The sequence below is a fragment of the Balaenoptera physalus genome, assembly GCF_965194825.1.
Source record: "Balaenoptera physalus genome assembly, contig: HAP1_SCAFFOLD_784, whole genome shotgun sequence".
Taxonomy (NCBI): domain Eukaryota; kingdom Metazoa; phylum Chordata; class Mammalia; order Artiodactyla; family Balaenopteridae; genus Balaenoptera; species Balaenoptera physalus.
Genome location: NW_028125992.1, coordinates 88,806 through 98,881, shown reverse-complemented (window position 1 = coordinate 98,881; position 10,076 = coordinate 88,806). Strand labels below are relative to the sequence as shown.

The 10,076-nt window shown below is 47.5% G+C and overlaps 1 long non-coding RNA gene across 3 annotated transcripts in view; it reads left to right on the top strand.

Moving 5' to 3' along the window:
• Positions 1–6,757: 6,757 nt before the first annotated feature.
• The window catches only part of LOC309653658, a 51,036-nt gene continuing 47,717 nt past the window's right edge, over positions 6,758–10,076 (top strand). The window contains exon 1 of one of the 3 annotated variants that reach the window (XR_014259343.1): positions 6,758–6,936. This is a non-coding gene — a long non-coding RNA (uncharacterized lncRNA). The remainder of the gene's footprint in view (positions 6,937–10,076) is intronic. The other 2 variants (XR_014259344.1, XR_014259342.1) reach the window with 2 other exon arrangements.

The window sequence follows — 10,076 nt, the reverse complement described above, 5'->3', positions numbered from 1 at the left end:
CACATCAAAAGGATCATACACCACGATCAAGTGGGATTTATCCCAGGGATGCAAGGATTCTTCAATATACGCAAATCAATCAATGTGATACACCATATTAACAAATTGAAGAATAAAAACCATATGATCATCTCAATAGATGCAGAAAAAGCTTTTGACAAAATTCAACACCCATTTCTGATAAAAACTCTCCAGAAAGTGGGCATAGAGGGAACCTACCTCAACATAATAAAGGCCATATATGACAAACCCACAGCAAACATCATTCTCAATGGTGAAAAACTGAAAGCATTTCCTCTAAGATCAGGAACGAGACAAGGATGTCCACTCTCACCACTATTATTCAACATAGTTCTGGAAGTCCTAGCCACGGCAATCAGAGAAGAAAAAGAAATAAAAGGAATACAAATTGGAAAAGAAGAAGTAAAACTGTCACTGTTTGCGGATGACATGATACTATACATAGAGAATCCTAAAACTGCCACCAGAAAACTGCTAGAGCTAATTAATGAATATGGTAAAGTTGCAGGATACAAAATTAATGCACAGAAATCTCTTGCATTCCTATACACTAATGATGACAAATCTGAAAGAGAAATTATGGAAACACTCCCATTTACCATTGCAACAAAAAGAATAAAATACCTAGGAATAAACCTACCTAGGGAGACAAAAGACCTGTATGCAGAAAACTATAAGACACTGATGAAAGAAATTAAAGATGATACCAACAGATGGAGAGATATACCATGTTCTTGGATTGGAAGAATCAACATTGTGAAAATGAGTATACTACCCAAAGCAATCTACAGATTCAATGCAATCCCTATCAAATTACCAATGGCATTTTTTACGGAGCTAGAACAAATCATCTTAAAATTTGTATGGAGACACAAAAGACCCCGAATAGCCAAAGCAGTCTTGAGGCAAAAAAATGGAGCTGGAGGAATCAGACTCCCTGACTTCAGACTATACTACAAAGCTACAGTAATCAAGACAATATGGTACTGGCACAAAAACAGAAACATAGATCAATGGAACAAGATAGAAAGCCCAGAGATTAACCCACGCACCTATGGTCAACTAATCTATGACAAAGGAGGCAAAGATATACAATGGAGAAAAGACAGTCTCTTCAATAAGTGGTGCTGGGAAAACTGGACAGCCACATGTAAAAGAATGAAATTAGAATACTCCCTAACACCATACACAAAAATAAACTCAAAATGGATTCGAGACCTAAATGTAAGACTGGACACTATAAAACTCTTAGAGGAAAACATAGGAAGAACACTCTTTGACATAAATCACAGCAAGATCTTTTTTGATCCACCTCCTAGAGTAATGGAAATAAAAACAAAAATAAACAAGTGGGACCTAATGAAACTTCAAAGCTTTTGCATAGCAAAGGAAACCATAAACAAGACGAAAAGACAACCCTCAGAATGGGAGAAAATATTTGCAAATGCATCAACGGACAAAGGATTAATCTCCAAAATATATAAACAGCTCATTCAGCTCAATATCAAAGAAACAAACACCCCAATCCAAAAATGGGCAGAAGACCTAAATAGACATTTCTCCAAAGAAGACATACAGACGGCCACGAAGCACATGAAAAGATGCTCAACGTCACTAATTATTAGAGAAATGCAAATCAAAACTACAATGAGGTATCACCTCACTCCTGTTAGAATGGGCATCATCAGAAAATCTACAAACAACAAATGCTGGAGAGGGTGTGGAGAAAAGGGAACCCTCTTGCACTGTTGGTGGGAATGTAAATTGATACAGCCACTATGGAGAACAATATGGAGGTTAAATTTTAAAACCAAAATGCTAATAATTCCTACTTAGAAAATTATTAGTTTAGTAGCATAATGTTACTTTAAAGTATTTTCAAGCTCCCATTTTGTCTCAGAGATGAATTATTTTACTCTCAATATTAAGGCAATATATACCATTGAGTAGGTTACATGACATTGTCTACTAAATTATAACCTTCCTCTTGCTCTTTTCAAAGACCTGGATAACAATAAATGTTTGAAAACTTAATTTTAAAATGCTTACTACATGTAGACAAAATTACACTACTCCCCAAAACAAAAGCTATAAGCTAAAAACACAGGGCTCAGTGAAGCAGAAGACATTTCTGTGAAGCCAATTTTTCAATTTCTGATACAAGTAAACACATGATACGAAAAAGTGAACTCTAACATAGATGCAAAGCTAACAGACAGCACTTTAACCACTCCCCGTACGGATCATTTGCAGCAAGCCTCCCTTAGTTATCTAAAAAAGCTAAACTGAGTATGACTCTGCTCAGCTCTCTGGACTTGAACGCGGCAGTTCATGCTTAACCTGGCCTGTCCTAGAAGACGAATGGCCCAGGCAGCGTTGCTGAAAGTGTCAACCACTGTGACACCACGCGCCATAACACACAGGCACAGGAAAAGCAAAGACCACTCAACCCAGCCTTTCTCCACCTCTGAGCGGTTGTAGAGATGAGAGAACAACACATCAAATGCAGGAAAGTACCGGCACCCAGGCTGAAATTCCACCTCCGATCTGCAAGTGGACTTTCCATGACTGGCTCGGGCTACTCCACGTGACTCCCAGAGGTGTCTGGGGACAACCCAGACACCCTCAACAAGGAGGTTTCTCAGGCATCCCAGCTCTGAAGCAGGTTCTACACCCAGGAGGGGGAAGGGGCAGGAGGGAGTCGCTGTTACCCCATCAAAGACAGCCCCCCCCCCGCTCCCCGGGGCTGCTAAGGTGGGTGGGAAAACACATTCGCACAATAGCACATTTAGCAACACCCGAGGACAATGGCTTCACAGCTTGTTGTTCACAGCCCTTCTGAGAATCCACAGCTCTCCTCAGAACCTAAGTCCAGAAAAACATACACGCATAATTTTGCCTTCCACTTCAGAGGGGTACACAGACACACCATGCTCCCCTCTACACGCAGCCAGCCTGTGGACCCCAGGTTCAAACCCTGTCCCACCGTCAGGCAGACAGAGAAGGACCATGGAGTAGTCTCACTTCTCAATTCCCTAAGCATGTCTAGCCTGCACCAACCATGTCCCAGAACCATCCTGGTCCTCAAGGACTGTAGTATTAGCTTAGCTAAGAGGAAGAAGTGACACAGCATAAGTTTCAACCGTGTGGGTCAGGTGAGCAGGGGATGGAGTATAGGAGACCTGCTGATAGGAGGAGTGCGGAAATTTCCAAAAAAGTCAACTGAATCTGGTCTGACCTAATACTTCCTCAAAAGGGACCCTGAATCATCTTGTGAGCCATCCTTAGGGCTTGTCCAAGGGATGTCAGCCAACCACAGCTCTCAAGTGAACTAAGAAAAAAAGGAAAGAAAGGAAAGGAAGGAAAGAGATTTAGGAAGTAGCTTATCCATATGATTTTTACATCTTTCTTCCCCACTATTTCTCTCCCTTGCAAAACACAGTGAGCTTAGTCACAAGGAACTGGTGTCCTACAGTACAGCCTGTAGGAAATGAGCCATCCCTTCCCCTACCCTTCACTGCACCTCTCAGAGTCACAGCCCGAATGTACAATATAATGGCTACAAAAGTTGGGCTGTGATTTGTATTCGTAATTTCTATCCACTGAATGAATTAAAATGACTCTGCGGGGTATCTCAAAACATCTGCATTTTATGGTGTTTCATATTTCCAGATGCAAATATTTTACTCAATTCCTGTGCACGTCAAACCTAACTCTCTGGGTGGGAAGAAGGGATTTGGCTCCAATGACAGAACAGCACAAGATTCAAAAACTATTTTAGGACCTAGTTCAGGCATTACACTATTTATTTATATCTACACTCAACTATTAGGCTGCATATATCATCATGTAAGAACTGATGTGCACACATTATACTGCAAACTATATAATGGCAATGTTTATATGCTGCAGTACAGTTTCTCTAGCCCTTAAGAAAATATCAGAGTGCAATGAGAAGTAGCCCCACTGCCCATATAATAAACAGGAAAGCCCAGAACGTACGATATGATGTTCAGAAGCTGATATTTGAAGTTATCTTCACCTCCTTTCCCTGGCTCCCCCTTGTTCTCTTATGAGAGTTAAAAGAGAATGAGCTCATCAGAGACAACAAAAATAGGAAGAAAAAGAAATTAAGCTAGTAAATAAACAGCAAATTGGAATATCTACTCCAGAAAAAAAAAAAAAGTGAAGTCTGCATGATTATATGTCATGTTCCTCTACCTAGTTTTGCTGAGGAAGCCAGAAAGACATGGGGGGAGGTCCCCACCCAGGCATCAGGGAACCTGGCCCTGAAACCTACTCCCTGTGCCTCCCTGGCCAAGCTGCACCTATCAAATCTGCAACTCAGTTTCCTAATGGATAAAATGACAAACCTAGGCTGGGTTGTTTACATTCCCTTCAGCTCCACGCCCATAATTCTACTGACAGTAGAGAGAAGAGGCACCTGTGCCACAAAACCTTTTCGCCAGGGAAGAGTGTTCCTTTTGCACCATGACCCATTTCCTCAGGTGCTCAGACTCCAGGAACCACCTCCAGTAGAAAAGCTTGCCAAATAACTCTGTGTATTTGGGGGACCGTGGTTCGGACTTCAAAGTTTCTGCATCTCCCAGGAGGGCACGACACAGCTGAGGCTGAGAAGCAGCATCTGAGGGCCAGGGCCGCTAGGTGGGAGCACAGCTCAGACCACCGGGGCCTAAGTGAGGTAGCAGCAGTCAGCCTGGAAGCTGCAGGCAGGAACCAGCACGGGCTGGGAAGGGGCAGAGGCAAAGACCACCCCCATGCCCACCCCAACTTTACCCGCTGCAGCGTCTCAGGTAGGGCTCAAACCCAGGGAGCAAAACTGCAGCCACATCTGCTCACATGGGCTCACATCTGCACACACACGGGCGTGCACAGTGGTTTCAATTAAAAAATAAAATAAAAGGTTACTATTTAAAAATCAGGGGAATTCCCTGGAAGTCCAGTGGTTACGATCTCTGGCGGGGGAACTAAGATCCCGCAAGCCGTGTGGCACGGACAAAAAATTTTAAAAAATAAAAGTGAAACACCTGGATGTAATTTGAAAATAAAATAAAAATCAGGACATTTCAAACAAAAGTCAGAATATCTAGAATCTTCTATAGGCTGGAACCTAGTGGACCCTGTCCCCATAGGACTCAGCTCTCCAGGAACCCATGGGACACCTGCCTAGCTCCTGGGGGCAGGAGTTTGAGACCTCCTGCTCTAAATCTTAACCCATTAAGTGTGGATAACACTATCCCAAGGGGCTTGGGTGCTCAATGAGAAGGTCAAAGCCCACGATAAAGAGCCATGCAAGCGAGAATTATTATAATACATTATCTGCAATAACAGCTCCCCCAGGACCCCTTTTTAGGAAATGGGGGGGGGGGGGGAAGCACACTTTCCGGCCAATTAAGATCTCTGTCAAACTGGTTACCTGAGTACTTTCGTCAATTTTGGAATTCCAAAGGCATTTATATGTGACTAAAACTTGAAAGTGCAGAAAAGTTTCAGCCTTCAAGTTTATATTCTGCTTCCACCCCTGCCCCCAAATCCTTGCAGAAACTATAAACTCTTCCGATGTACGCAGCCGCCTTTACAGTTCAATAAGGAATTGATCTAAGCAGCACTGCCTTTCGCATTTGAAAATCAAGGCGGTTGGGGACATCGAGTTAAGCAGCTAACGGGCAAAAGAATTGGGGCAGACTCCGTCCAAAGTCTGTCCAACAGGTGGGACGCTCATCAAGCGCAGACTTGCCTTCCAAGAACAAACAGGTCGCGTGGCTCAGCTTTCCTGGGGTTGTGACAGCGACAACCTTAGTCCCTTCCCGCGACAGGTTGGGGGGAAGCGCTAATGGAGTGAGTTATAAGATAATATGCTTCTGGAGTCTGTTTCCCAAGTTGCTGGAGATTTCTTTAGCTTTAGAGCTATGGAAATGTCATAAAAGCGGGGGAGGGTACTGGATAACCAAAATTTTAAAACGCGCCTTCCGGAAAAACTTTTGTCATCGGACACATTGGATACAAAAGTGCCTTCACCGACGACCTTACTTAAAAGCAAGGGGGCGAAGGGCCCTCCGCCGGCTCCTGCTCCGCCCACCCCACCCCACTCCACGCCCGCCCGTGGGTGCCGAGCCTGGGGCCCCACGCCGCCCCGCCGTCCCCGCCCCGCGACCCGCACTCACTGCTCAGCCGGGCACCGCACCACGGCTCGCGGCTGCCTCCCGGCCACCGCTTTCTCGCCCTCCAGCGCCGCGGCCCCCGCCTCCCCCGCCGGCTTCTCAGCACAGCTCTCCCCCGGCCACGCTCCGGGCTGAAGCATCGTCCCCCGACTCATGGGGCCTCCGCCGGCGGCGGGGCCGCAGGGGTTCGGCCGCCTCCCAGCGATCCGGAGCCCCTCCCGTCGGGGCACCCGGCAGTGGCCGCCACTGCAGCGCTGCTGCCTGCCGGCTACCGACGGCGCACAGGACGCTTCCGCGCGCGTCACCACCGCCCGCCCCGCGGCCTCTGACCCGCGACGAGTGGGCGCGGCCCGCGACGGCCGGGAGTCCTGCGACGCGGAGCCTGCGCCTGCGCCTGCGCCTGCGCCTGCGCACGCGCCTGCGCACGCGCCTGCGCACCCGCCTGCGCACGCGCCTGCGCACGCGCCTGCGCACCCGCCTGCGCACCCGCCTGCGCACGCGCCTGCGCACGCGCCTGCGCACCCGCCTGCGCACGCGCCTGCGCGGGCCGAGCAGCCCGAGAGGACCGCCCACGCGAAGCGCTATGGCGAGTGCTCCACCCCCGCGCGCCGCCGGCCCGCCCCCGAGTTCCCCGCGCGCGGTCATTGACCTCAGGCTCGCGGTAGCTGTTCGTCCTCGCGTACCCGGGCGTGAGAGAGAGAAAGCGCTGGACAAGTGGCGGGACTCGGCCTCGGTGAGGAGGAAGAGGGCCGGCCTGGGGCGTGAAGGGCACTAACATGTTTGGGCGCCTTACAGTGTCGCTCTGGGCTTCGGAGCCTCGCCCTCCGCCGGAGGAGTTTCCTCGGCTGTAGAGCGAGGGATGTGGTCCGAGTGGGTGATGTGCGGCTTCCCCGGCCTCCCAGGGGCGATGCCGTCACCACCCGCCCCGAGCCTGGAGCCCGGCGGGCTCTGGCCTTCGGCGTGGTGCCGCGCTTGTCGCTCCAGAGCTGAGTTAACAGCCATCCCCTCCGTGAGAAGGGGGACACGGTCCTACCCAGCCGGTGGGCCAGCGTAGCTGCTTGTGTGTGTGTTGTTGGACTACATTCTTTCAAATAGGAAATTTGGGGGGCTTCCCTGGTGGCGCAGTGGTTAGGAATCTGTCTGCCAATGCGGGGGACATGGGTTAGAGCCCTGGTCTGGGAAGATCCCAAATGCTGCTGAGGAACTAAGCCCGTGCTCCACAACTACTGAGCTGCCTGCCACAACTGCTGAGCCTGCACTCTAGAGCCCACGAGCCACAACTACTGAGCCTGCGCTCTAGAGCCCGCGAGCCACAACTACTGAGCCTGTGCTCAAGAGCCTGCAAGCCACAACTACTGAGCCCACATGCCACAACTACTGAGCCTGCACTCTAGAGCCTGCAGGCCACAACTACTGAGCCCACGTGCCACAACTGCTGAGCCTGCACTCTAGAGCCCACGAGCCACAACTACTGAGCCCGCATGCCACAACTGCTGAGGCTGCGCTCTAGAGCCCGCAAGCCACAACTACTGAGCCCGTGTGCCACAACTACTGAGCCCGCGTGCCATAACTGCTGAGGCTGTGCCCTAGAGCCTGCGAGCCACAACTATTGAGCCCTCGTGCCATAACTACCAAAGTCCGGAGCCCATGCTCTGCAACAACAGAGGCTGCTGCAGTGAGAAGTCCATGCACCACAACAAAGAGTGGCCCCCGCTCACCGCAGCTAGGGAAAGTCTGCAGCAACGAAGACCCAACGCAGCAAAAATTAATTAATTAATTAATTAAATAAATCTATTAAAAAAAAACCAAATAGGAAATTTGATTGAGAAGGAGCAAGAGCAAAGGGAAAATATTAACAGACTTCAAAGATGAGAAGACAAAAATGTTTCCTGTCCAGGGAGGGAATAGCAGAGTAGCTGCTAAAGATGAGCAGCAGTCATGGGTGCAGGGGGCAAAGAGCACAGGGCCAAAGTATGGAGGAAGGGAATGGCTTGGGCAGTTCGGAAACCTACAAGGGGTTCTGGGGTAAAATGGGTTCATAATGGGGTTTTATTGAAAGATGAACCTGGAAGAAGGGTACTGGAGACCAGATCTTGAAAAGCCTCCTTCAGCTAACGGGAAACCTTGTGTTTGATCCTCCTTGAAAGATCGGAAGGAGATTATTTTAAAAGGTCATTTTGTCTGCAGTTAGAGAAAAGGTTGGAAAAGGGACAGGGAAACCAATATAGGGAGACTATGTAGTAATGGCCATCAAAGGGAGAAACTGGCTGGAAGGAATACTTGCATTTTATGGCAAAGAACTGTGGCGGGTTTTCCACTTTAATTTTATTTGAAAAAGTAAAATACACATGCTAAAAAAATTCAGAGCATACAAAAGAATATGCAGTCAAATTTTGTATGGATGTTAAGGGTGTGGGATTATAGTGGGATGACTAGTGTCCCCTAAAATTCATTCTCCAACTGGAAATGCAATGTGACCTTATTTGGAAATAATCTTTGAAGATGTAATCAGGTAAAATGAGGTCCTGCTGGATTAGAGTGGGTCCTAAATCCAATGTCTGGTATCCTTATTTAAGAAGAGAGGATGCAGACATATATAAACACAGAAGGAATTAGGATATGTGAAGATGGAGGCAGAGATTGGGGTGATGTAGCTAGAAGCCAAGAAATGCCAGGAGCTGCTGGTAGCTAGGAAAAGACAAAGGTTATTCCAAAGAGCCTTCAGGAGAAGCATGGCCCTGCTGACAACTTGAGTTCAGATATCTCCTCTCAAGAACTGTGAGAATAAATTGCTGTTGTTTTAAGCCTCTCGGTTTGTAGTACTTTGCAGTAACCACCCTAGGAAACTAATACAGGGATAAAGATGAAGGCTTGTAAAATACTATCAGGCTGAATTTATTGATAAGAGCCTACAAAGCAGATACATTTTACCTCAAAGGGTTAGAAAAAGATTAAGTTTGTTTGATTGTTTGCTGAGTATGTCTCTTCCAGTTGTACCTGTGGAACTAAGAAAATAACCACAAGATGGCTTTCAGAGCCCAGTGGACTCACTGTGAGAAGAAACTGGCAAAAACACCATTGATCACTGACTTCCTTCCACCCAAAAGTGTCTACACTAAATGAAGTTGAAGTGCCAGAACTGCCTAGGATACTGTAGAGGAAGATCTCCAAAGTCTTGGGAAGATGGGAATCTTAGAGTTGATTTATCATGTAAGACTTTCTCACCCACCTCAGGAGGGTCCAGAGGACATTACCCTTCAACATGACTATGAGAAGTAATTTGTGAAGTGAGTCCCAGCACCTTGAAGAGATCTGCAATTGCTCCTCTCTGTATTCAGATGTATCTTACAATGGAATCTGTTATCATCAAACAGATTCTTAAATGCAGTGGTGATGATGGGATCTCAGGGTGGCAGGTAGGGACCAGTGTGGTTGCTGTAACGGACAGCTGAGCCAAAGCAGTTATCAGAATTATCTGACTCGCAAAGACCTATGGTATTGGCTAGTTGCTCATGGTGTCCCTAGAAAAGAAATAGATGGATAATTACTAAATTCTTACTTGGTCTTTATAAGCAGAAGAGTTCTGGGAACTCCCTGGTGGTACTCAGTGCTCTCACTGCCGAGGGCCCTGGTTTAATCCCTAGTCAGGGAACTAAAATCCCACAAGCTGCACAGCGCAGCCAAAAAATATATAAGCAGAAGAGTTCCAGGTCTATGAACAGAAACCCTAACTTGTGTCACCAAAACAGAAAGTCACAGCCCCTCAATCAGTTCCCAGGCTTGAGCCAATTTACATACCCAGAACTCTGAATGAAGGGGAGGCCAGGTCTTCTTGAGGAAGGACCCTACTTCAGTGCCAAAAATGTATAGTGT